Below are 25782 nucleotides of genomic sequence, written 5' to 3' on the forward strand. Positions count from 1 at the left end.
ATCTATGGGTTTGGGCTGTTCTGCCCTGAAGGGGCTTCTTCTCTGCTCTGCTGATAGACTAGATTAAGTTGATGGAGTATTAATGAGCCCTGAGGTCAGATCTTCCCCAGCTGGCAGCAGAAGCTGAAGGTGTAGGTCAGGGGTCCCCATACTACAGCCAGGGGGCCACATGCCGCTCCATGAGGCCATGTATCTGGCCCCTACTGCACTTCTGGAAGGGGTACCTCTTTCATTGGAGGTCAGTGAGAGGAGCACTGTATGTGGTGGTGCCATAAAGTGTGGGGTCTCTCATATACAGTACTACTTCCAGTGACATAATCCTTTGCATGGCACCTGAGAAGGATGCCCTATGCAAAGGATTGTGTGGCTGCACAATGGAAGACTTCAGCATGGTGAGCATCGATTTGGGGGAGGAGATTCCACACTGTGTATACTGCTACCTTGTTAGGGTTAGGGTTAGGTTTTTATAGTCTGGCCCTCCAAGGTCTGAGGGACAATGAACTGGCCCCCTGTGTTAAAGTTTGGGGACCCCTGGTGTAGGTGAAGGTGTAGAGGCTAAAGGGAGCTGAACTTCCCATCTGATTATCAAGGTATTCTGTAGTGGTTGTTTTGACTTGGGAGCTTAGTTAGCAAGACTCTCAGCACAGCCAGTGGGAGAGAAGTATTAGAGATTGAGCTTCCCTGCCCTCTGAAGACTTCTTATCTGCCTTATTGATAAAATTAAGCCTGGGTGGGGCTGATCTGCAGAGATGGATGTGCCCTGAGGCAAGATGGAGAGTTTTGGCAGTGACTAAGCTGCTGTGAAATTTAGATTACTCCACCCTACTGAGATCTTACTTTATGGAGAAGATGAAATTATAATCTCCTGATTGAACAATGAAGGTACTTAGTTCTTACTTTATAGTGAAGCTAGAACTTTAAGTTAAATATATTTTAAGATCTTAATACAAAAAGATGTTAAGTAACTATAAAGGTTAAATTAATCACAAAAAGGTTAAGTAGCTCACAAAAGGTGAACTTAACAAAGAAGTGTTAAGTAACTCTAAAGATATAATCTAATCAAAGAAGATGAGAACTAAAGAATGGGCATTTAGAGGAGGAGACACAAGAGTAAAAGGGCTATATATTTGGCTCACTGGCTCTCTCTAGGAGAACCTTTTGACTCTTTCCCTAGAAAGGTGGTTCTGGCTTGTCACTTCCTGTGAACAGGACTGGGCGCCAGTTCGATCCTGGAACTCTATCCTGGAGGAGCTCCCTCAGACAGCTTCCTTGAGACAGTCACAGGGTGAGTGATAAGATTGACTCCTTTTTCCCTTGGCTCTCAGTGGAGACCTCCTTGGCCAAGGCCTTGAACTCCTGCCTGGCTTGGCCTGAGCTGGAGCAGTTTAAATTAACTTTTTTCCTCTCTTTCTTAATTCTTTCCTCTATATTAATTAAAATCACCATAAAATTCCATCTGACTTGGGTATTTTATTTGGGATATCCCCTGTCAGCCAATAATTAATTTAGTTTAGGTCACAACCCTAAAAATTATCCTTACACTGCCCTCTCCCTGCTTCTTCTCCAGCTGCCTTGCTGATGACAGTTGTGCCAGCAAGGCAGTCCCTCCAGGCTGCCCCCCTTGACCTGATATTCCAGGGACCACTGAAGGTCCTGGGACCATCCTTCTTTCTTTTCCTTAATCCTGAGAATTCAGGCTTTTTTGTTGAATCCAGCAGGAGGGTCCCCCAGCTCTGTCTTGTTGTTAGATTTGGTTTTCTGTCCCCTCGAAGCACTTTGTTTTTGATTGATGTGGAAGGGTTTTCACAGAACACTGGATTTATGCAGCGTCTAAGTGGTCATCTTGATTCTTCCCCCTCTATAGCTACATCTAAGTATCCAGCAGCAAGGTTGTCAGGAAGGAATCTCAGCATTGTACATCATAAGAACTATGTGCTAAACACTTTAGAAATATTATCTCATTTGATTCTCAAAAAAGTTTTAGAAGGTAGGTACTATTATTACCCCCTTTTTACAGTTGAGGAAACTGAGGCAGGCGGTGGTTAAGAGACTTGTCCAGGACCATACGGATACTAAGTATCTGAGGCTGGATAAACTCAAGTCTCCCTGACTTCAGTCTCAGTGCTTTATCCACTGCACTGCCAAGCTATCTCACAGGCTCAGTGATTGAGATAGTATTCTTTCTCTAGCACATTCATGCTACCTTTTGCTCTTGTCATTTTGCTTTTTTCTTTGTGTCAATTCGTAAAAGTATTTCTATGTTCCTCTGAATTCCTAATATTTGTTTTTTCATGTAGAAGAGTAATATTCTACATTCATATGCCACATTTTTCTCAGGCACTTCCAGTTTTCTTGGGGGGAAAAGTTGCTATGAAAGTTTTAGAATATAGAGATTTTATCTTTAACCTTCTTGAAGCAGTGGTATTGCTGATCTTGAGAATCATTTACATTTCTTCACATAAAAAATTATGTATTGAATTTATAATTCAGATGTGATTATACTTTAATAGATGTTGAGAGTAGAACACCATAGAAAAGCTGCCAGATATTCCATTTCTCATCTAATTGTTTTCCTTCAAATTATATGTATATATATATATATATAATTATATATATTACATGTGTATAAATATCCTGGGAATAATTTGACTCAGCTAGTTCTAATGCTTACTTCCTTGGCTTTCATGAAGTCCCAGCTAAAAATCTATCTTCTAGAGGAAGTTTTTCCCAAGTCCTCTTAATTCTAATTCCTTCCCTCAATTGACCATTTTCATTTTATCCTTTGATTGACTCATTTGCCCATTGTGGTTTGCATGTTGTCTTCCATATTAGAGTATGAGCTCCATAAAAGCAAGGACTGTCTTTTGCCTTTCTTTGTTATATTTCTATTGCCTAACACATGGTAGACAATAAATATTGGATTGACTGGCTGACTGGATGGAACAACAATAAAAATAACTCTTATTTCTAAATTACTTTATAATTTGCCCAATCCTATGAGGGAGGCAATACAAATGCAATTATCCCTCTTTTACAACTCAAGTCCCATGTGATTTCTGTCCAAGCTCTTTCATAGATCCTCTAGGAAAGATTTATATCATGTACTAGAGATCTTCCAAGTCTTAACTTTTTTTTTGTGTGTGGGTACAATGTAGGACTAGAACTATCCATCTATTAGTCCTTGTCTTACTATATGATTAGCATAGTATTCTTTTCCAATCATGTTTCTTAAGAATAAATCCTTGTTGGAAACATGCTTGACCCAATTAAACCCATCATGTGTCTCTTGGATTTAAAAAAAAATTTTGGTACTTCATTTATTTATTCATTTATTCATCTATTTATTATATGTAGTGACAATTTTCTACTCAAGTTTTCCTAAGTTGTATGATTGAACTTATCTCCTTCCTTCCCTTGACTTCCCATCCTGGTGCTGGTGGGCGATTTGATCTGGGTTATTTGTACATCATCATGCTTAACATATTTCTATATTGTTCATTTTTGTGAGTGAGTAATCTTACAAAACCCAACCCCCTAAAATTAAATGTAAATAAAACAATTGAAAAAGCATATGCTTTCATCTGCATTTTGACTCCAGTGATCCAGAATTGCCCTGAATCACTATATTGCTGATAATAGCGAAGTCAAGTTGATCATTCCACAATTTTGCTATTACTGTGTATAATGTTTTCCTGGTTCTGCTTATTTCACTCTGCATCAGTCCATGAAGATCTTCCCAGCAAATCTTTCTGAAATCGTCCTATTTATCATTGCATATAGCACAATAGTATTCCATCACCATCATATGCCATAATTTGTTCAGTCATTCCCCAGTTGATGGACATCCCTTTAGTTTCCAAGTTTTCACCACCACCAAAAGAGCAGATATAAATATTTGTGTACAAATATGCCCTTTCCCCTTTTTTATGAACTCTTTGGGATACAGATTTAGTAGTGGTATTATTGGATCAAAAGATATACACTGTTTTATAGCCCTTTGGGCATGAAATTGTGGTGTTTCGAGATTCACTAGCAAATAGAATTATTGGGAGAATATAAAAAAAGATAATTTCTGAGTATCAAAGAGCATCCTGGGACCAGTAAAAATACTACTTAATTTCCCAAATGTGACATAACCTTCTGAGTTTAGCTCATTGATGATTGCAGGGCTTCTCTTAGACATTTCATATATCATATATGGATAGTTACAAATATATATATATATACAAGTACATATTATGTATATACTAATGGACTAATTCAGGAGATTGACTATACAATTTCCATTAATAATCTAGATAATAAATATGTCTAATCAGTTTTTCCTATATAACCCAGGGTTTGAGCTTTTTTTTTTTTTTACATAGAATTCTCCTCATTAATAGACAATGCTTATTCAATGCTTCATGCTTGTGTAGATTGGCACTATTAAGAGCTTGGGAGTGGCATTTCAGCTCAACAGAGAGACAGAGACAGAGATAGGAGGGGGAAATGGGGGGAGAGACAAAGAGAGACAGAGAGGGAGATAGAGAAAGAAAGAGAGAGAGAGAGAGAAAGAGAGACAGACAAACAGACAGATAGACAGACAGAGTTTTATAGATTTTATTGCCACTAAGAGGTCTTCCCTGGCATAGAATTGGGGATTTGGAATAACAAAAATTCCCAAAACAGAGAGAACTCAGAAATCTGGACAATACATAATTTTATTGAAGATGAGGTTCTTTCTGGGAGAAGAATTATTTTATTATTCCTTTTAAAATTTTGTTTTTTCCTCAATTGCATAAAAAAACTGAATTTTAAACCTTTTTTAAAGTTCGATCCAAATTCTCACACTCCTTCCCTATTTCCATCCTCCCCTTTCCCTGATATGTCAAGCAATTTAATATAGATTTTACATGTATAATAGAATAAGACATCTTTTCATATTAGTCATTTTTTGAAAGAGAACTTGAACAAACAGAATAAAGGTGAAGAAATAAAGTAAAATATAGTATATCTCAGTCTCCTTGAAGCCTCCATCAGTGCTTCCTTTGGAGGCAGATGGGGTTTTTTCATCATGGCTCCTTGAGGATTTTCTTGGATTACTAGATAAGTTATTCATAAGTGTTCATCATATAATAGTGCTGTTACCATGTACAATGTTCTCCTGGTTCTGTTCACTTCACTTTGCATCAGTTCATGTAGGTCTTTGCATGTTTTTCTAAAATCATCTTGCTTTTTAATTTCTTTTTAGCACAATAGTATTCTATTAAATCATATTCCACAACTTGTTCAGCCACTTCCCAGTTGATGGACATCCCTTCAATTTCCAACTCTTTGTTACCACAAAGAACTATAAAGCAGGGATTCTTTTAAAAAAAATTAATTTATTTAGTCAATTTAGAACATTATTCCTTGGTTACAGGAATCATATTATTTCCATCCCTCCCCTCCACCCACTCTTCCCGTAGCTGACATGCAATTTCACTGGGTATTACATGTGTCCTTGATCAGAACCTATTTCCATGTTGTTGGTGTTTGCACTAGGATGTTCATTTAGAGTTTACATCCCCAGCCATTTCCCCTCAACCCATGTAATCAAGCAGTTGTTTTTCTTCTGTGTTTTTACTCCCACAGTTTTTCCTCTGAATATGGATAGTGTTCTTTCTAGTAGATCCCTCCAAGTCGTTCAGGATCACTGCATTGCCACTAATGGAGAAGTCCATTACATTCAATTGTACCACAGTGGATCAGTCTCTGTGTACAATGTTCTCCTACTTCTGCTCCTCTCCCTCTGAATCAATTCCTGGAGGTCATTCCAGTCCCCATGGAATTCCTCCAGTTCATTATTCCTTTGAGCACAATAGTGTTCAATCACCAACATATACCACAATTTGTTCAGCCATTCCCCAATTGAAAGGCATCCCCTCATTTTCCAATTTTTTGCCACCACAAAGAGTACAGCTTTGAATATTCTTGTACATGTCTTTTTTCCTTATTATCTCTTTGGAGTACAAACCCAGCAGTGCTATGACTGGATCAAAGGGCAGACAGTCTCTTAGCGCCCTTTGGGCATAGTTCCAAATTGCCCTCCAGAATGGCTGAATCAATTCACAACTCCACCAGCAATGCATTAATGTCCTGACTTTGCCACATCACCTCCAGCATTCATTACTTTCCATTGCTGTCATGTTAGCCAATCTGCTAGGTGTGAGGTGATACCTCAGAGTTGTTTTGATTTGCATCTTTCTTTAACTGAAAATTGTCTATTCATGTCCCTTGCCCATTTATCAATTGGAGAATGGCTTGATTTTTAGTACAATTGGTTTAGCTCTTTAAAAATTTGAGTAATTAGACCTTTGTCAGAGGTTTTTGTTATGAAGATTGTTTCCCAACTTGTTGCTTCCCCTCTAATTTGGTTGCATTGGTTTTGTTTGTAAAAATCAACCAATCAATTGCTTTTGTTTGTACAAGACATTTTTAATTTGATGTAATCAAAATTATTGATTTTACATTTTGTGATTTTTTTCTAGCTCTTGCTTGGTTTTAAAGTCTTTCCTTTCCCAAAGATCTGACATGTATACTATTCTGTGTTCACCTAATTTACTTATAGTTTCCTTCTTTACATTCAAGTCACTCACCCATCCTGAGTTTATCTTGGTGTAGAGTGGGAGATGTTGATCCAAACCTAATCTCTCCCATAATGTCTTCCAATTTTCCCAGCAGTTTTTATCAAATAGTGGATTTTTGTCCCAAAAGCTGGGATCTTTGGGCTTATCATAGACTGTCTTGCTGAGGTCACTTACCCCAAGACTATTCCACTGATCCTCCTTTCTGTCTCTTAGCCAGTACCATATTGTTTTGATGACCACTGCTTTATAGTATAGTTTGAGATCTGGGACTTCAAGGCCTCCTTCTTTCACATTTTATTTTTCATGATTTCCCTGGATATCTTTGATCTTTTGTTCTTCCAAATGAACTTTGTTATGGTTTTTTTTTCTAGTTCAGTACAAAGTTTTTTGATAGTTCAATGGGTATGGCACTAAATAAGTAAATTAATTTGGGCAGGATTGTCATTTTTATTATTTTAGCTCGTCCTACCCATGAGCAATTGATGTTTTTCCAATTTTTTAGATCTAGTTTTAATTGTATGGAGAGTGTTTTGTAGTTTGTTCATATAGTTCCTGTGTTTGTCTCAGCAGATAGATTCCTAAGTATTTTATATTGTCTAGGGTAATTTTAAATGGAATTTCTCTTTCTAATTCTTGATGCTGAGATGTGTTGGAAATATATAGAAATGCTGATGACTTATGTGGGTTTATTTTGTATCCTGCAAGTTTGCTAAAGTTGTTGATTATTTCAACTAGCTTTTTGGTTGATTCTCTAGGATTCTTTGAATAGACCATCATATCATCCGCAAAAAGTGAAAATTTGGTCTCCTCCTTACCTATTTTAATACCTTCAATTTCTTTTTCTTCTCTAATTGCTACTGCTAGTGTTTCTAGTACAATGTTAAATAATAGAGGTGATAATGGGCATCCTAGTTTCACTCCTGATCTTATTGGGAAGGCTTCTAGTTTATCCCCATTGCACATGATGTTTGTTGATGGTTTTAGATATATACTGTTTATTATTTTGAGGAAAGGCCCTTCTATTCCTATGCTTTCTAGTGTTTTCAGTAGGAATTGGTGTTGTCTTTTGTCAAAGGCTTTTCCTGCATCTTTTGAGATAATTGTGTGATTTTTTATTTTTGTTGATTTGCTTGTTGATATGGTCAATTATGTGCATGGTTTTCCTAATATGGAACCATCCTTGCATTCCTGGTATGAATCCCACATGATCATATGTGAATAACCCTCGTGATGACTTGCTGGAGTCTTTTTTGCTAGTATCCTATTTAAGATTTTTTGCATCTATGTTCATTAAGGAGATGATCTGTAGTGTTCTTTCTCTGTTTTTGCTCTGCCTGGCTTTGGAATCAGTACCATATTTGTGTTGTAAAAGGAATTTGGTAGAACTCCTTTGCTTATTCTTAAAGCAGGGATTCTTAACCACTTTTATGTCATGAATTCCTTTGGCAGTCTGGTGAAGCCTATGGATTCCTTCTCAGAATAGCATTTTCAAATGCATAAATAAAAAAATAGGATTACCAAATAAACCAGTCACAATAAAGAAAAGACAACTTTTCTGATCCAAGTTCATGGAACCCCTGAAATCTACTCATGGTCCCTTGGGAGCTTGTGGATCTAGAGAACCAAGCAGGTAGGGACATAAAAGAATACACCCAGACATCAGTAGGCAGGCAAAAAGAGGGGGAAAAATAGGTAATTGGATCCAATTAGATAATTGGGATAATTTAATTTCTTCTGCATTGAGTTCAGTTACCTTCTGTTCATATTAGGGAATGACAAGAATGTACTAATTGCCAATCAAAAGCAACTAAGCAGCTAATATCACTATCAGGGGGAAAGGGAATCCTACCACAAATAAATTAAGCTTCTCATCAGACACTCCCAGGACCTGAGCCCCCTCTGCGGTGAATAGAGATTGTAAAAAGGCAGTTTGCTAATGAAGTTAGCCACTACTGTTAGTTGAGAAAGCTATCTCAAAGGAAAATTGCATCACCCTGCATTTTGATTTGTTTCTGGGGTTTCCTTTGTTTCTGTACTTTCCAAGTACTACCTTTGTTATGCATGAGGTTCAAGTTGGTCTTTTTCTTAGGTGAAATTATTGGAACTCTTTGTTACTGCTTTCCAGATTATGAGGCCAAAATGAGGTTTTCTCTTGAAAGTGTAGAAAAAGTGCTTCCAGGAAGAGAGAAAGAAGCAAGTAAAATGTCAGAGGAGGAATTTTTACCTGTGATGGGAGGTTAGGAAGGAGGAGGAGGAGGAGAACAAACAACAAAAGCACCAAGAACCACAGCCAGTGTTAGGGAACAATGATGAAGCTGTTTGGGCTGTCCCAAAATATTGAAATGGTTTGGGGACTTGAGGCTTCACAAAAGAACCAGACAGTTGTGTATATACTTAAAGCAGCATCCTTATTTTTCAGTCCCATCTGAGACTTTGTAATTCCATTCAGGGTCTTCTTGGCAGAGACACTAGAGTGCTTTGTCATTTCCTTCTTCAGCTCATTTGACAGATGAAGAAACTGAGGCAAACAGGATTAAGTGACTTGCTTAGAGTCATACAACTAGTAAGTGTCTGAGGCCATATTTAAACTCAGGAAGAAATGTCTTCCTGACTCTAGGTCCTGAACCCTATCCTCTGCATCCACCTAGGTGCCCCTTTTATCTGGGACTTGATTGCAGAGCATGTTAACTCACAAAAGAAAATAGCTAAAAGAAATAGCCAAGGAATTGGAAGAGCAGACAGAGGAAACAAAGGGAAGATCCTATCTACTAGGGCTTCAAATGACACCTCCACAGTAGTAGCAGTATTTCTATAAATTGGGGTAGCCCATACACTAGGGCAACTCTTGCTTCTGCTTTAGGGCCAAGGAAAGGCTCAAACTAGGCTCTTGCTACAGTGAGGGGGGCATGAATTTTAGGAGATGTCAGAGTCAGCTGCATCAGATTGAAATGCAAATTGCTCCATATGTTCCAAGACAACAAGCACCAGTGTCTGGTTAGGGGAAGGCATTGATATGGTTAGGAATAGGAAGAAAGATTGGACTTATGACTTCAATGATAAATGAGCACCCAGATGAAGGAGCTCCCTTTACCAATGTATTTTGGTACCTTATCCGCAATTCATAGTTATAAAGAATTGCCTAGCACTTAATGACTTGCTCTGGTTCACAGAACAAATATCTTTCAAAGGTAACACTTGAAGTCAATAGGTCTGCCCATTGTCCACTGTTCCATGATGAATGGAAGTTTCCAGAAAAGGGGTGATTTCAGATAGGAAATGGGGTGTGTCCAGAGCACAGGCAACCTGTGTCAAGGGAGGTTAGGTTTTAAAAATTAGTGTTGCTGTTTTTTCCTTTTTTAGATTATTTAAAGATTTGGTCTCCAGGGCCATTTATTTGAATCATTGTTTCCTGACCCAAAAGCGAAGAAGAGAAAAGAGATTGTGTTTGTTAAAAGATTTAGAACAGAGAGCACGAGGGAGTGTGAAAGTCGTACATTCACAAATAGAATCCATTCCAATAGTGGTAATTATTGGAGTAAATACTGGTAAAATAGTATTTTAATAGGAGATAAAAGAGTAAACTGCCTCCAAAGATTGATATCACTATATAGGAAAATAATGATTAATTCAAATTTTAGAAAATTTTGTAGAAGAGAAGCAGAGTCTTGTAACAGTAATATTAGAAGTACTAAGGCATGTATCTAGTTGAGGCTAGGCTAGGTAGAGCACCAGGCATAGAGTCAGGAAGATGAGTTCAAACCTGGCTTCAGACACTTACTAGCTATGTGACCTTGGACAAGCCACTTAACCTCTGTTTGCCTTAATCCACTGGAGGAGGAAATGTCAAACCACTCCAAAATCTTTGCCCCCCAAACCCCATAGATAATATTAGTATGCTGTGGTCCATAGGGTTTCAAAGAGTTGGACATGACTGAATGATTGAACAACTGCAAAACTGAATCACAGTGGAGGAATTTAGGTGACCCAGTGGTTTGAAAGCCAGGCCTAGAGATGGGATGTCCAAGATTCAAATCTGGCTTCCCACATTTCTTAGTTGTGTGACCCTGGTCACTCTTCTATCTTGGAACACTTGGAACTCAGTATTGAGTCTGAGATGGAAGGTAAGCGTTTGTTTTTTTTTTTTGTTTTGTCTTGTTTTGTTTTTTTAAAGATGAACCACATATCAACTAAAGCTGGATGAAGAAGAACAACAGAGGGTTGGTTTTGTTTGATTTTTTTAAGCCGTGTTGGGGGCAATAGGAGGACCAAAGAGGGGATAGAAATACTCCTCAGGAGAGGATAAGATAATGATAATAGATAGTGATGAGAAAGCTGAACTAGTCACCTCTTATTTGGCTTTGTTTTTCTCTTCCAAGGAGAATTATTTTTGGACTGGCCTAAGGAGAGGGAAAAAAAAATTAGAGCTGAAAGTAAGTGAAGAAATGGTTTGATTGCCTTACTACTTTGGATGTACTTGTTATCAGGTTCAAATCAACTAAATCCAAGGATACTAAAAGGATTGGTTTTATTGTGATTGGAGAATAGGAGAGGAGACATGAGACTGGAGGAAAGCAAATGCTTTGATTTTGAAATGTCACTCCTTAGTCATGGACCACCTTCTCTTTATTAGGATTCTGAGATCTGGGTTCGAATGGATCAGATCTGCTCTTACAATCCCAATTCCAAAAATTCATTTTCTCTTTGTAATCAATTACTTTAGTCTCCTTCACCTAGAGTGAGTTCAGCTACATTACTCTTTCCAAGTTCTAGGGAGTACCCCAAAGGGGTTATGAAATAGCTTTCCTCCAATACTATTGTTTTGTGCTCCTACTTTAGTGTGTTTCCCTCACTGTTAGTTGTAAGTACTTAATACTCCAGTTTTATTTAGCTAATTACAATAACTTTTTACAGAGGGGAATTTACTTTATAGATATAGCACACACACACACACACACACACACACACATATATATATATATATACATGTTTATGTATACAGACATATATGCACACACACATATGTTTAAATAATAGAAATACAACCTTTTCCCCCAACTTTTGGGGAAGCATTTTCTCCCATACTAACCTCTAACCCTGGGGAGAGGTGGCTCAGAGTTAGTAAAGTTTCTACATAGTGCTGTCTTTGCAGTGTATGAGTTAAATTAATGTCCAATCTTCAAGTATTATTTTTATAAAGTTTATTATCTGACAAAATAGAACCACATGACTAAGTTAATCTACCTGCTCAAAAATCCCTCTCCACCAAAACCACTGACAGGAAGGAAAGAGGGCTATAAATGCAACTCCACTCAATTTATTTCCTGTCTACATCAGCATGTAATGATAGGAAGTGAGTGTGCTCCTGGGAATTGTAGTTTTTAGGGTAACATATTCCAGTTTCACAATCCCCCTGAGATCCTTTGGAAGACTAGTCTCTCCAATGGATATTGTAAACATAACCAACTTATAAATTACAATAATTTGTGGATAAAACAAAACCAATGATTGTAGGCACATTGACAGAAAGCCAATTAGGGGGCAGTCCCCTTCAGCATAAGAGTATATATACAAAATAAATGTGTTACAACTCCCCACATTTCAATTTCACTACAACCCAAAGTTCATTCTGGATTTTTTGGTGCAGTGTGAGGTTTCTGCAGGTATCTTCATGGTGCTTTTCTTCAAGCAGTTCATCTTCTAGATCCTGGTAGGTAGCAAGTTTCTTATCCTAAAATTACTCTCAAGCAAGAAAAACTTTTATAAAGCTAGAATTTTATGACAATTATACAATCTCCCCTGAGGAGGGTGTTGACAAGCACACAGATGAACTCAGGTAGCCACTGAAGCTCATGGCTTTCCATCTTGGCTGAAATGCTCCCTTTTGGGGACCATTAGGGATATCATGCCCCTTAACTTTCCTACCTCTTGTATAAGACTATAACCCATCACAGGTTAATCAAACCCCTTGGGTTTGCTCCCTCCTTTGGCATGAGATTGTAATAGCTCTAAAGGCATATCTGTTATATGTTCCATCCATTGTATTTTGGAGGTGAGGACTACAATAATGAAAATCACTTCAGATTTTTATAAATGCAGAGGGGGATAATGTTGAGGGGTACCATGCCCCTTAGAAAAAATTTTCCACCTTCCAAATGAGATGTTTATATGTCTCATCCACTACATTTTTATAAATGTGGAGGTGAGGAATATAATAGTCACTTCATTCCAGAAGGCCCTTTAAAATCAATATAATTAAAATTTTTTTAGATCATTACATTTTTCTGGATTTTTACAATGGTATTTTCTCCAGTCCATTTATATGGGGAGGTACAAATAAAGAGTATGTATCAGCATATATAGCTAATTGTCAAAACACAGAAACTTAGAGTGATGTAGTGTAATAGAAATTAACAAACAAAATAAAATCTTAAAACAAGCAATCAGCAAATACAATATATGTGACAGGATACAGGCACTGAATTCAATATTCCTTTTTTCCCCTAATTCCAATACAGAGATTTCCATAAAACAATGGAAGCTGAAAAGGCTTAAAAATCCACCTTCAGACTCTTTAAAGTTCCTTCCCCTCCCCAGTATCATTATCCATTTAGGTTCCTTTTATCACACCTCTGGCATCTTCCATAGTGAGGGAGAATTCCACACTGAGCATAGTGTGTAGGAATCTCATTTGGTATGTGTTGCAGAGATTAGGCAGGCCAGAATGGCAAGGAGGTGTAGGGAGATGAATTTCTCCCCTAAATCTCAGGCAAGCTAATTGCAAGGACCAGTGCACCCAGGAATGGTAGGAAGGAAAAACATCCTAAAACTGGGAGCTGTTTGAAATAGGCAATGCACTGCTCTTTCATAGAATGGGCCATGCTTGCAATTCCATTTCCTGTTTGGAAGGGTAGCCTTCCTTCCCTTTTCTCCTTCCAGGGAGAAGCTTGATTTCCCTGCCACGTGGACAGGGAGTTATAAGCAGTTAGCCAGCACTCAGCTGTTGGCAATGTAAGGGAAAGAGGAATTTTATACTTTCCAAATCTTCAGAGAGCTGCTCCAATCATCATCAGCAACAGCAACAGCAACAGTAACAGCAGTAGCAGCAGCAGGAGGAACAGGGGAGTAGGAAGCAGTTCAGAGTTCTTGGGGGGAGGGGGGAGTTGAAAAGCTGTGGCAGGAGAAACGTTTTTTTTTTTTCCAAGCTAATCTACTCAGAGAGAATTAAGGGTTTCTGAATCCCACTTCTGGTTACCATAAATGCAAGAGTTTAATTAATGTCCAATACTTCAAGTATTATTTTTATAAAGTTTATTATCTGATAAAATAGAACCATGTGACAAAAATCCTACTCTACCCAAACCACTGACAGGAAGGAAAGAGGGTTAGACATGGGAACTCCACCCAATTTATCTCCTGAGTCAGCACGTAATGACAGGAAGTGAGTGGGCTCCTGGGAATTGTAGTTTTGCTGGGAACTATAGTTTTTAGGGTAATAGATCCCAATTTCACAGCAGAGTTCTCTTCTAAATTCTGCATAGAAACTGAATGAGTGCTTCTCAATGACCATTCTCCTGGGTCTTGAAGATTTTTTCCTTACTGCCTTATTGCTGGACTGGCTGGTTACAAATTCCAATATGGACTCTACTCCGAGGCCCCAGTTAATTTGATTATTTTGATCTTTTGAAACTCATACAGTCATAGCTATATCCAATCTTCTTCACTTAAAAGCAGGAAAGGATGAATTCAGCAGGGACAAAAATGCCAGTAGGACCATGGACACTGCTTCCAGCTGCAGGGTGGGCATACCTGCTCAAAGTGAGAGAGGAATGAAGACCTCAGTGGCTCTTAGTGCCTCTTTCTTTTACCAATAGTAGAAAGTTCACAAGGAGTCTATACCAAGAGAATTGTCCTGGTTGACTACTGCCTTTCTTTTTCCTCCCTGCTGTATACAATGTTTACTCAGTATAGAATCAATAATCAAGTGGAGAGTACATCATAGCAAAGAAAAACACATAACAATAGTGATAAATGTTTATTTAGTAGTCATCAGAAGTCATCAGAAATTCTAGGAAATATACAATTTAAGATTGTTTTAGGGGAAGCTGGGTGGCCTGGTAGATGGAGAGCCATATCTGGAGATGGGAGATATAGGTTCAAATCTGACCTCTGATACTTCCTAGATGTGTGACTCCGGGCATGTCATTTAACTCCAATTGTCTAGCCCTTGCCACTCTTCTGCCTTGGAACTAATACTAAATACTGATTAAAAGACAGAAGGCAAGGGTTAAAAATTAAAAAAAAAATTGTTCTAGTGCTTTTTTCAGATGGGACCCAATCCCAGCTACATAATCAATCAAAAAGACTCTTCTTTACTATGCAGTTAGTGTATCAGAATCAGTTATTATAAGTCTGCTTATGTTCCAAAGTCCATATGGGGATTTCATTAGCATAATATGTGTAAATGCTCAAAAGGGCTAGGTTTGTTGGTCAGTCCTTTTGATTCATGTCCCCACCCTGGAGTTTTATTCTAAGTAAATCTTATATCCATATTTCTCCCGATATAAGTAGCAGGGTCCCATCTCTGAGTCCTAATTCTGAATGCCTGGATACAATATGGGCAATGGGCATTAGTTAGCCTTTATTTCACCCACCACAGAAATTGTACCAGATGTGAAGGACTCTTAGGAGGCTATGTATGACTAAAGCACTCAAATAGTCCATCATATTCCATCTCCACAAGAAGGCCAAGACACTCTGGGAACTGACCATCAATCACTCCCCAACTACCTTCTTTCTACACTGCAACTCATAACAATATCATGAAGGGTTGGCAAGATTCAGATTTACTACACCTACATGTCATGGCTCCAGTCCTTCATCTGCAGATGCCATGTTGGTGGGCCTCTTCATTCTATAAGGAGCACATTGTTAAAGGAATCTTCTGCTTTCATTAAGACATTCAATCCTTGAAATCTGGATCTCTGTAACTTAGCATTTCCCATTAAGAAATCCATAAACCTAGAAAAATCCATTCCCAACAATGCTAACATCTATAAATGCTCAGAAAATAAATCTGACAGGAAGAAGGAGGTGGCTAAGGAACTGTAGGTCTAGACACTTTCCTCTGAGGCTCACCAGGTACTTCTGCAAGTCACCATTTTTCACTCAAAGTTAGGAGGAGAAATTCCCTCTACATACCCCTGTTTGATCTAGTTTGGAAATACAAGGAAAAAAAGGTAGTCAAAAGGTGTCTGTAAATAGCTTGCTTTTATAGACAACAGGGCAAGAATGACTCCTGAGAAGAGTCCAGCTCTATTTACTTTCAATCTTCAATAAACTTGGAGGCCACCCATGTCACTGGGAACCAATCAGAGAAGTCCCCTGTGTTCACTCAGTGAAGGCCAGGGAATGTCTTACTCCATGGAAGATGTCCTAGCAGCAAAAGTCCACCCTCTATAATCTTATAAAGTTGATTAGGTGATTATTTATCAAATTAATCTGGAGTTTCCTCTACAAGAAAAGAAAAGGAAAGAGGGACCTATTTGGCCCAAATTTGAGTGTTAAATGTATGGTTTTTGAGCATTTAGAAAAGGAAGACGTGAATACCAAAGACCTACCATGGCTTTATCAAAAACAAGATATGTTAGAGTATCCTTATTCTCTTTTTTTGATAGGTAACTAGATTTTAGATCATAATGATGCTACACACCTATAGATTTAGAGTTAAAAGGGACCATAGAGGCCATCTAGTACAATCCCTCATTTTATATTGTGATATGGAAATCACTTTAAAAGACTGATATATATTAATTTAAGGTCGCCAAGGAATTCAGCTATGTAATTCCTAAATGAAAACTCAAGTCAGCAGTCAACCTTTTATGGAGTTTTTAATTACAAACAGGAGGAAGAAAGGTATGAGAGAGAGAGAGAGAGAGAGAGAGAGAGAGAGAGAGAGAGAGAGAGAGAGAGAGAGAGAGAGAGAGAGAGGAGAGAAGGGAATAGGGCTTAAATACCCCCTCTGCTTAGGCTAGGCCAAAGGCCCAAGCCCTTAGATAGCTGAGGCAAAGAAAAGAGATCAGTCCCTATCACTCATGTGACCAAAATGGAGAAACAGTCTCAGGGGCCTCCACCTCCAGCCTCCTTCAGAGCAAGCCCTCCTCTTAGACCTCTCCAGGAGCTCTCCCTCCAGGACCTCTCTCCTCTCAGACTCCTTCAGAGCAAAACCTCTCAGAGCAAAACCTCTCAGAGCAAAACCTCCTCTCCTCCTCAGACCCCGCTATCTTTAAGGACACCATCTAAGTCACCTCCCCTCAGTTCTCACATCTACCAATCACTGTCGATATCTCCCCTGTGCCAATGGTGGCTCTAGCTTAACCCAGGACCGCCCAGAGGTTTGTTTCCTTTGCACATATCTGTTGAAGGTCATATTCTCAAATAATTAAAATCTTGATCTTTGCTGCAGCCCTTCCTAAATCCTGTTAGACTGAGTAGTGTAAACCTTAAAATTTAAAATAATTAAAACTTAAAAATATCAGTCTTTTAAAGTGATTTCCATGTCACAGTAGGGTAGAGATTGTAAGTTCCAAGACCTGGTTCTGTCATTCCAAGTATCTCTATTGTATCAATTCTAAAATCAATCATGACTCAAAGAACTTCCTGTTCTATGCTTAAGCATAGGTCAAAGCCCTTTCCATTGTTTAGCAAAAGGTTTCTGTCCTAAAGTAGTCTTAAGTAGGGAGGAGAAGGACCCTCCCATGCCAAGGGTTTTCACATTCCAATAGAGTTCTTACTATCAGCAGGAAATTTTTCAAGTATGAAATTTCCCAATGGGGAAATTTCCAACATTCATAAGTCTAAGAAATTTTAAGGTTTACAATATATAAGGATTTGAGCCTAAAAAAAGATTAAGTGACCTGTTCAGGATTATACAGTCAGTATTTGTCAAACTTGAGCCCAGATCTTTATGACTCTGAGGGCAGCTCTCTATCCACCATGCTGTGTTTTTTATTTTTAAAAAAATTTGATGAAGTCTTTCGTGTTACTTTGTGAACTTTGAAAGGTGGGAAAATTTGGAGTTCTTATTGACCTTGATAGCAGTGTCCACTTAGTCCAGTAACAGCAGTAACTGATCTGTATTCAGAAATAAGAGAATCCTGAGGACAAACTAGACACATGGAGAAAAGGAGGCTTAGGAATCTTTAAAGGTACTCATCCTCAGAGCCTAGCAGAGAAATCCAATTAGGAGAAATAATAAAGTGTCCATGAAAGGAGAAAAAGCCTTCTAGAAATGAGAAACTGTGAATTTACCCTTTGGTCACTTGTGTGCTCTAATTTTAAGCCTATTCTTTCCAGGGACCTTGTGTTTGCTCAAGGAGAGAGTGTACTCCTCATTTTCACGGATATTTCTATAACAACTATCTTTACTATATCACATTTACTATACCCTTTGCTATAAAGGCAGCTAGATGTCATCATGAATAGAGTGGCAGACTTGGAGTCAGGAAGATCAGAGTTCAAATGTGACCTCAATATACTAAATAGCTGTGTGATCTTGGATAAGTCACTTAACTCATTTGCCTCAGTTTCATCAACTACAAAAATTGGGATAATGAAAGCATCTACTTCCCAGGATTATCATGAGGATCAAAATGAGATAATGTTTTAAGAATTCTTATAAGAGTGCTTAAAACAGTGTTATATAAAAGTTTCTTATTGTTAATAATAAAAAAGCTAATTGATATACACTGGCTGTTTGAAATGGGATGCACACCAGTGGAGGTTAGGGCTCATAAGCAATAGTATAGGAATTCCAGTGAATCCCCAGAGTTCCTTCTAGAATCCTGGGGGAGGGAGTTCTGTTAGAATACTTAGCCTACCAATTTCATTGAGAACGAGGGAGATGGGCCTGGGTGATGGGGATGGAGGGTGGTCCTGCTATATTGGGGTAATAACAGCATCTACCTTAAAGGACTGTAACAATCAAATAAAATACTATTTGTAAAGTGATTAGCACAGTGGCCAGCATATAGTAGGTACTATATAAAAGTAAATTCTCATCCTTCTAGAGCTATCTAAAAGCATTATGAAGGAGTTTTGAACTGGGTACTTATTTGGCGCACATTGTATCAGATGCCCTTTCTATTCCCTTCAGACACTGAAATTCTATGATTGTCTAATCTTGCTGAATTTAATTTGCTGATATAAAATCTACACTCAGTGAATGGAAGAGTTGGGACTCCAACTCAATCCTTTTAAGATTACTGCTTTTTCTACTATAATTGGTGTAATAAAGAGACAAAATTCAGAGTCTCAGACTATTAATTGGAAGATATTATCTACTCTGACTGGGCTTTCCTTATATACTACATATACTGATACATATACTGATAAGTGGTCATTCAGCTTTTCCAATAAGATCTCCAGCAAAAAATGTTTTACCTGATAATGCATGTATAACCCAGATTGAGATGCCTGTCAGCACTGGATTGGAGAAATGAAGGGAGGGAGAGAAATAAGTTTAATGATATAACTTAGGAAAACTTGTGTGGAAATATGTTATTACATGTCACTGGTTAAAAAAAAGGAATTTAAAAAATTAATAAGATCCTCAGCAAATGGGAGATCACTACTTTTCTTTTTCTATATGTATTTTTTCAATTAAGTTTTATTATGTTTTCAGGTCCAAATTCTCTCCTTTCCATCCCGCCATTGATAAAGCAAAAACAAAACAAAACAAAAACAAAAACCCACTACAAGGGTGCATAGTCAAACAAAACAAATTCCTCATTGGTCAATGTCCACAAAATAAAACAAAACAAAAATAAGTCTCAATCTGCATTCTGAGTCTATCACTTCTAGATCTGAAAGCATGTAACATATTTTACTCTGAATCCTCTGAAATTGAGCTCTCTACCTCTTGGGGCAGTTCAATCTATTTTTCAGTAGCTCCAGTTGTCAGATAGTTTTTCCATGTATGAAGCCAAAATCTGTAACTGTTACCCACTGTTCCTACTTCTATTCTCTGAGGCCAAGTAGACACTCCCAACATGTAAGTGTGAATGCTGGAATTTGAGATCTAGGCTCTTAACTCCTAATTAGAAATCTAGCACTTTTTAAGAACTATATTGTCTTCCTAGGGGTGTATGGGGTGTTCAGGGAGGAGTAGTATCTCTGGTATAGAGGGCTTGTCCTGCCCTCCTAGGGCAGCTCTCCAGCCTCTGACCCTCACCTGATGCCCAGCTCTCACTTCTGGCTCCTAGTAGCTGCTAGCATGCAGCAGCTGCCACAACCCAGGCAACGGCTTCGACAGGCCGGCTAAACCTTGTGAGGGTAGCCATCGGGTTGACGTCGACCGCTGGTGAACCAGGGCTTTGCTCACCCAGCATGTGAAGACTGCTTCGGCTGAACAGAAACCAACAAGAAGGTTCAACGGCTGAGAGGGCGACGCAGCAAAGCACTGTGGAGTGCTTAGGGCGTGTTGGAGCACAAAAGACAACACTGCCATCCAATGCAGCTGAGGAAGTCTCCAGATGTAACGACTTTTCGTGCCACTGGACCCAGGCTTCCAACACCGAGAGAGGGGGACTGTCTCTGTGCATCGACTTTTCCACTTAAATCTCCTTCACACACAAGTGTTTTTGTGCACACTCATCTACATCACAGATGAAAGTGCACAAAGACAATCCTCATCCTCTGTTACCGAGAGACTACTACTATTGTCTTCCTAGAATATATTTTGCTGGAGGAAGGACCTTCATGAATAAAGTTCTGCATCTTAAAAAAGCTAGGTAGCACAGCAGGCCTGGAGCAGGAACTCAAGAAGACCTGAATTCAAATCTGACATGGGACATAAACTTTGTGACTCTGGCCAAGTCACTTAAATCTCTGTTTTCCTTGGTGTTCTCATCAATTAAATGGAAATATTAATAGCACCTACTTCCCTAGGTTGTTGTAAGGATCAAATAAGATAATACTTACAAACCTTAAAACTCTCTATAAATGCAGGTTATTGTTATTTTGAAAAATTAAAGTAAAAATGTAATATGTGGTAATAATAGGGTTTATGATAGTAAAATATTTTAGATATTTGGGGCCCAGACAATAGAGAACAGGAGGTCTAGCGGACTTAGATTCTTAATTAATTGATCAGGCCCAAAGGGATAATTGAACTTCATGCTTCTTAATTTCATTAAAGGAAAACATGCTTCACTGAAATAGAAATTGAGACATTTATTTCCCAGTTGTTAATATTCCTAATCAGGCCAACATGGCAGTTCTCTAGCATTTTTAAGCCTTAAAAATAGCATTCCCCTGACTCCTCACAAGGCCAGCATGATTTCCACTGGGTGAGTAGTGAGGAATGTTGATTTGACTTATTTTACTACTGCTAAGGGTTTCTGAGGAGAGAGGAGGTGGGGCTGGAAGAAGGGGGGGGAGCAGGAAACCAACTGTGTGGTCATACCATAGTTCCAAATATGACATGGGAGACCAGTGGAAGATGTCAGTGTTCAGACTTGGACTGTCTTTGTCCTCATGGATGTCATAATCACCATGCTGATCAAAACAGTAGAACTTGAAATGCAGAGAAAATAATTTATTCTTTTTAATAGCATGCATTATATTGTGTCTTGGTTACTGGTTAAGTTTTTTAAAATATCCCTTCTATTTTGATAACACCCTTCTTTTTTTCAAGGCCTTTTCAAACTCATTGTTTAATTCTGATGCTCTGTGGGAAAAAGAGGCATCAGGAAAGACTTCATTGACAAGGTCTTAGTCTTTGTGGTTATTCTTCATGAAGGCAATGAAGGATTCTCCAAGGTGGCAGTCAGGAAGAAGAGAAGATTACCTCTACTGGAAAGATAAAGAAGCCAAAGGAAACAGGTTAAGTAAAATGAGGTGGCTGTACTAGATAACCCTAAGGCCAACCGATGCTATCACATCCTAATATAAGTCTAAGGTCACTTCCATGTCTGACAGCTTTTATTACTGTTATAAGAAGCTTTCCATCTCTGACATTCTATGTTCTTTTTAAAAGTCTGCTCCAATTCCAATAGTGTGTGGTTCTGTCTATAGCATCATAGATCTCAGAGGCTATCTGGTCTAGCCCTCTCACTTTGCAGGTGAGGAAACTGAGGCCCAAAGAGGTTAAGTAATTTGTCTAAGGTCATATCAGAGGTAGAATTTGATCCCAGGGCCTGGATCATAGATCTATAGTTGGAAGGGATCTAGGGGCCATTGAATCAACTCCCCTAATTTTATAGATGCAGAAATTGAAGAAGTAAAGTGACTTATTCAAGTCTTCTGACTTCTGCTGCCTCCACTCTAATCTGGAGAGAGAGAGAGAGAGAGAGAGAGAGAGAGAGAGAGAGAGAGAGAGAGAGAGAGAGAGAGAGAGAGAGAGAGAGAGAGAGAGAGAGAGAGAGAGAGATTTAAACTCAGGTGTTTCTCACTGGTATAATGAGTCATTAGAATGGCTGGGTAGAAGGGAAAGAAATGGAAGGAAGGGAGAACTGAGGGGGCTGAGGCTGTTGCTCGTAAAATATGTTCTTAAGGAGCCGTATTGAGTCATTAGTACTCAATTCATATTTGCCCTAGGAATCCCAAATCTTAAAAATTCCCCCACCCGCAGCTGTATCTTCAGTTCTGTCCAAAGGACATGATACATCCTGTTTCCTGAATGACTCACCAAGTTCTAGCCCTAGAGGTTTGGAGGGGACCTGTGAGACATCCTTTCGGCACAGACCTTAGCCATGCGGGTGGATGACTCCAAGTACAAATACTAAGCCAATTGGTGACCCCACAGACCTATGAAAAAGGTCAAAGTACAGAGCGTCTGTATCACTCTCCGATTTTTCATGGGGAGAACGATGAAAGAAAATTGAGAGGGAAATTACCCTGCGACAGAAACATCTAGCCATACTCAGAAGCTGAAGGGGGAAAACAATCAAAACCCCAGTCTATTGGGTAGTTTGCCAAGAAATTAACATTTCTTTTTTGGAACTTGAAGAACTTGATGCTTTGTATACTAAGGCATGAAAACCATTTATCAGCCCCTCTTTCCTATCCTTGCATCTCTTCCATTGCCCAAGTCTCTGGCCTCTTATTCCAACCTGTTGCCAAATATTGGGAAATACACCCCAGCTTCAGATGGATCTCCATTGCCTTTGGTCGCCAAATGGATTCTTTCAGCACCTTTCCCAGAATTCTCTTCAAGGATCTGGGGGCCAATGGGCAAACCAGAGCCAAGTCCCCTTTAGGATTTAAAACCGCTATTCTGCAATCTTGCGGAAAATCGGGTATTATTAAACAACTTGAGTTTCCGGGACACTCATTTTCTCAGATTTTTGCTGTCTGTGCTGCCTCACTCCCAACCTTTCTGAGTTGTGAAATCACTGAACTTCTTGGTCTTTTCTCTGTGGTTTCTCATCTTCTATTGCCATTAGGAATTTTGCTGAAGAAAGACATTTAAATCTCACTTTCCCGAACATCTGGGGGTCTTAGCAATGGGTCTGAGGTTACCTTAAAAGTAGCATGATTTTGAGGGAGATGGCTAGCATAAGCTCCCATTTGTTCAACTAAAAATAATAGACTATCTAGTGGGAAGAGGACTGGATTTGGAATCAGAATAGCTGGATTCAAATCAGACCTCTGCCACTTACTCTTTGTGGGACCTCAGACAAGTCTCTTACTCTCTTTGAGTCTGTTTACCATGTTTCAGGTTCCTTATCTTAAATTAAATTAAATGAGAGATTTGTACTAGATGAAAGGGAGAAGTCCTCTGTAGCTCTGAATCCTGACTATGAATGGGAGAGTCTAATCCCAGATCCATTTTCTGTATGTCATGCATCAGTTCCTTCACTTGGAAAATACTCTAATTCAGTCCCTTATTACCTAAGGAAGCACCATGGTATATGGGAATGGATAGTGGTGGATTTGAGGTGTTGGGACCTTGGTTCAAGTTATGGCTTTGACACTTCACTGGATAACTCACAACCTATTTGGGCTTTGGTTTCCTATTTGTCACATGAGGAAGTGGAATTAGATGAACTCCAGGATCCCTTCCAGCTCTGCTTAGTTTATTATTATTATTTAAACTCTTACTTCCTTCTTAGAATCAATACTGTGTATTGGTTCCAAGCCAGAAGAATGGAAGGGGCTAGGCAATAAGGATTAAGTGATTTACCCAGGTTACATAGCTAGGAAGTGTCTGAGACCAGATTTGAACCCAGAACCTCTAGTCTCTAGGCCTGGCTCTCAATCCAGTGAGCCATCTAGCTGCTTCCTGCTTAGATTATTATTTTTTAAAAAAGATTTATTAATGTCTTTTTTTATACTTGTTTCCAGAAATTGCTCTTGCCACTACCTCCCATTCCTCCTTTGTAAACAATTAGTAAAACCAACAAATGCAGCATCTATCCAAATGATGTAAATAATCTGCATTCATAGTCCTTCAAGTCTCTAAAGAAGAGAGGTGCATTTCATTCCTTGTTCTCCAGAACCAAGACCAAGCACTATAATTATTTAGAGTTGGATTGCCCTAAATTATTGGAAAAACGGTGGCATTTTCCCTGGACTCCCCCTTTGCACTTCTTATATCTCATTCTCTCTTGTTTTCATAGTTATTTGTCCCCTCCTCCCTCCATTAGACTTTAAACTAAAATTTCAGAACCAGGCCTACTTCTTATCTGTCTTTGAATCCCCAGGACCTATTTGCATTTACAAGGCTGGTGAATAAATATTGAATTGAATTTGTTTGTTTAATTGAATATTCTCCTAACTGGTCACCCCATCTCCAGCCTGATTTTCTGTCTGACCAGTTATCTCTCTCTGTCTTTGTCTATTTTTGTCTCAATCTCTCCCCAATCCATCCATGTTTATACATTACGACAGTAACCTTCGTAATGCACAACTGATTGTGGTCATTTCTCTGCTTAGACAAACGGCCCAGGATAAAGTCCAAACTCATTAACCTGGCATTCAAGATCTACCATAATCTGACCCCAGTCAACCTTCTTGGTTTTTCTGACACTGCTTCTATTCATGTTACTTACTGCCTGCCATCTTGGATGATTGACTGTTTTATGAATACACTCAACACTTTTCATCCTCCAGATTTTTTTGCACAAGCTACTTACCCTTTTGTCTGGAATTCCCTTTTCTCACTTTCTTTGCCTATTGAAGTCCTACTAGAGCCCATTTTATAGCCCACTTCCTCTGGGAAGTTCCATTGCTTGGGGTTAAAGCCCCATTGCTGGTGATTTTTGCCCTATTTTTATGCCCACTTGGATTACTTATCTCCTTCCTTTTCTGCCTCAGCACTCACCTTATTCTACCTTGTAATTTTCCTGTGTACTTCACAGCTTCTCTTCTGTTCCTCATGGATAGACATTTATTTTTCTGTCTGTCTTACCTAGAAGAAGAGGAGGCAACATAGGCTAGTGGGAAGAGTACATGATTGGGAAGACAGAACAGTAGCCCTGGAGTCAGGGAGCCCTGAGTTCAAATTCAACCTCAGACCCTTAGTAGGAAGATTTGAATTCAAATTTGACCTCAGATACTTCCTGACTATGTGACCCTGGGCAAGTTGCTTAGCTTCTCTTTGCATCAGTTTCTTCAACAGTAAAATAAAGATAATAAAAGCACCTATATCTCAGAGTTGTCATGAGCATCAACTGATAAGAAGTGGTGTCCAGTAAGTACTATGTAAAGGCTTAGTCCCTTCTCTCCCTGTTTTGGGATTTGTGTGACCCTCCATCAACTGCTTTAATCGTCTCCCCTATAAAATGAGTTTAGACAAAATGATCTTTAAAATCCCATCTCGCTCCAAGCTCTATGGTCCTTGCACTCCCTGCTTTATAGGGAGTGAAAACACTTTGTAAACCTTCAAGGACTAGAGAAATTTGAGTTTACTGGGGTAATGGAAATTGATTTCTGCTTTTCTATGGAGAGTGAATTTCCCTCAGTCCCACAGAATTCCGCACCCTTTTTCTTGGAGTGGTGGGGCTCAATCCTGTGCTCTTTCCCATGGCCCGGGTAGTTCTTGACTTTCCTGGGGCCAGGGAAGGTAGCCACTTGGGGGTTGCTTTAGGATTGGGAGGAGGTGGGGGAAATAGATTGAGTTTGAGTTCTCTTACCTCCATTTCAGGCTGCTGCTTGAGCTATGGAAATGCTG

General features: G+C 38.9%; 1 long non-coding RNA gene across 1 annotated transcript; it reads right to left on the reverse strand.

The window, feature by feature from the left end:
* Window positions 1-21189: 21189 nt before the first annotated feature.
* LOC103102879 (uncharacterized) lies at window positions 21190-25254 on the reverse strand. The gene is made up of 2 exons (XR_001629200.2): window positions 24934-25254; window positions 21190-21461 (listed from the first exon to the last, which is right to left on the reverse strand). It is a non-coding gene; the product is annotated as an uncharacterized LOC103102879 (long non-coding RNA).
* Window positions 25255-25782: the final 528 nt, after the last annotated feature.

Source organism: Monodelphis domestica, chromosome 1, assembly GCF_027887165.1.
Source record: "Monodelphis domestica isolate mMonDom1 chromosome 1, mMonDom1.pri, whole genome shotgun sequence".
Taxonomy (NCBI): Eukaryota; Metazoa; Chordata; class Mammalia; order Didelphimorphia; family Didelphidae; genus Monodelphis; species Monodelphis domestica.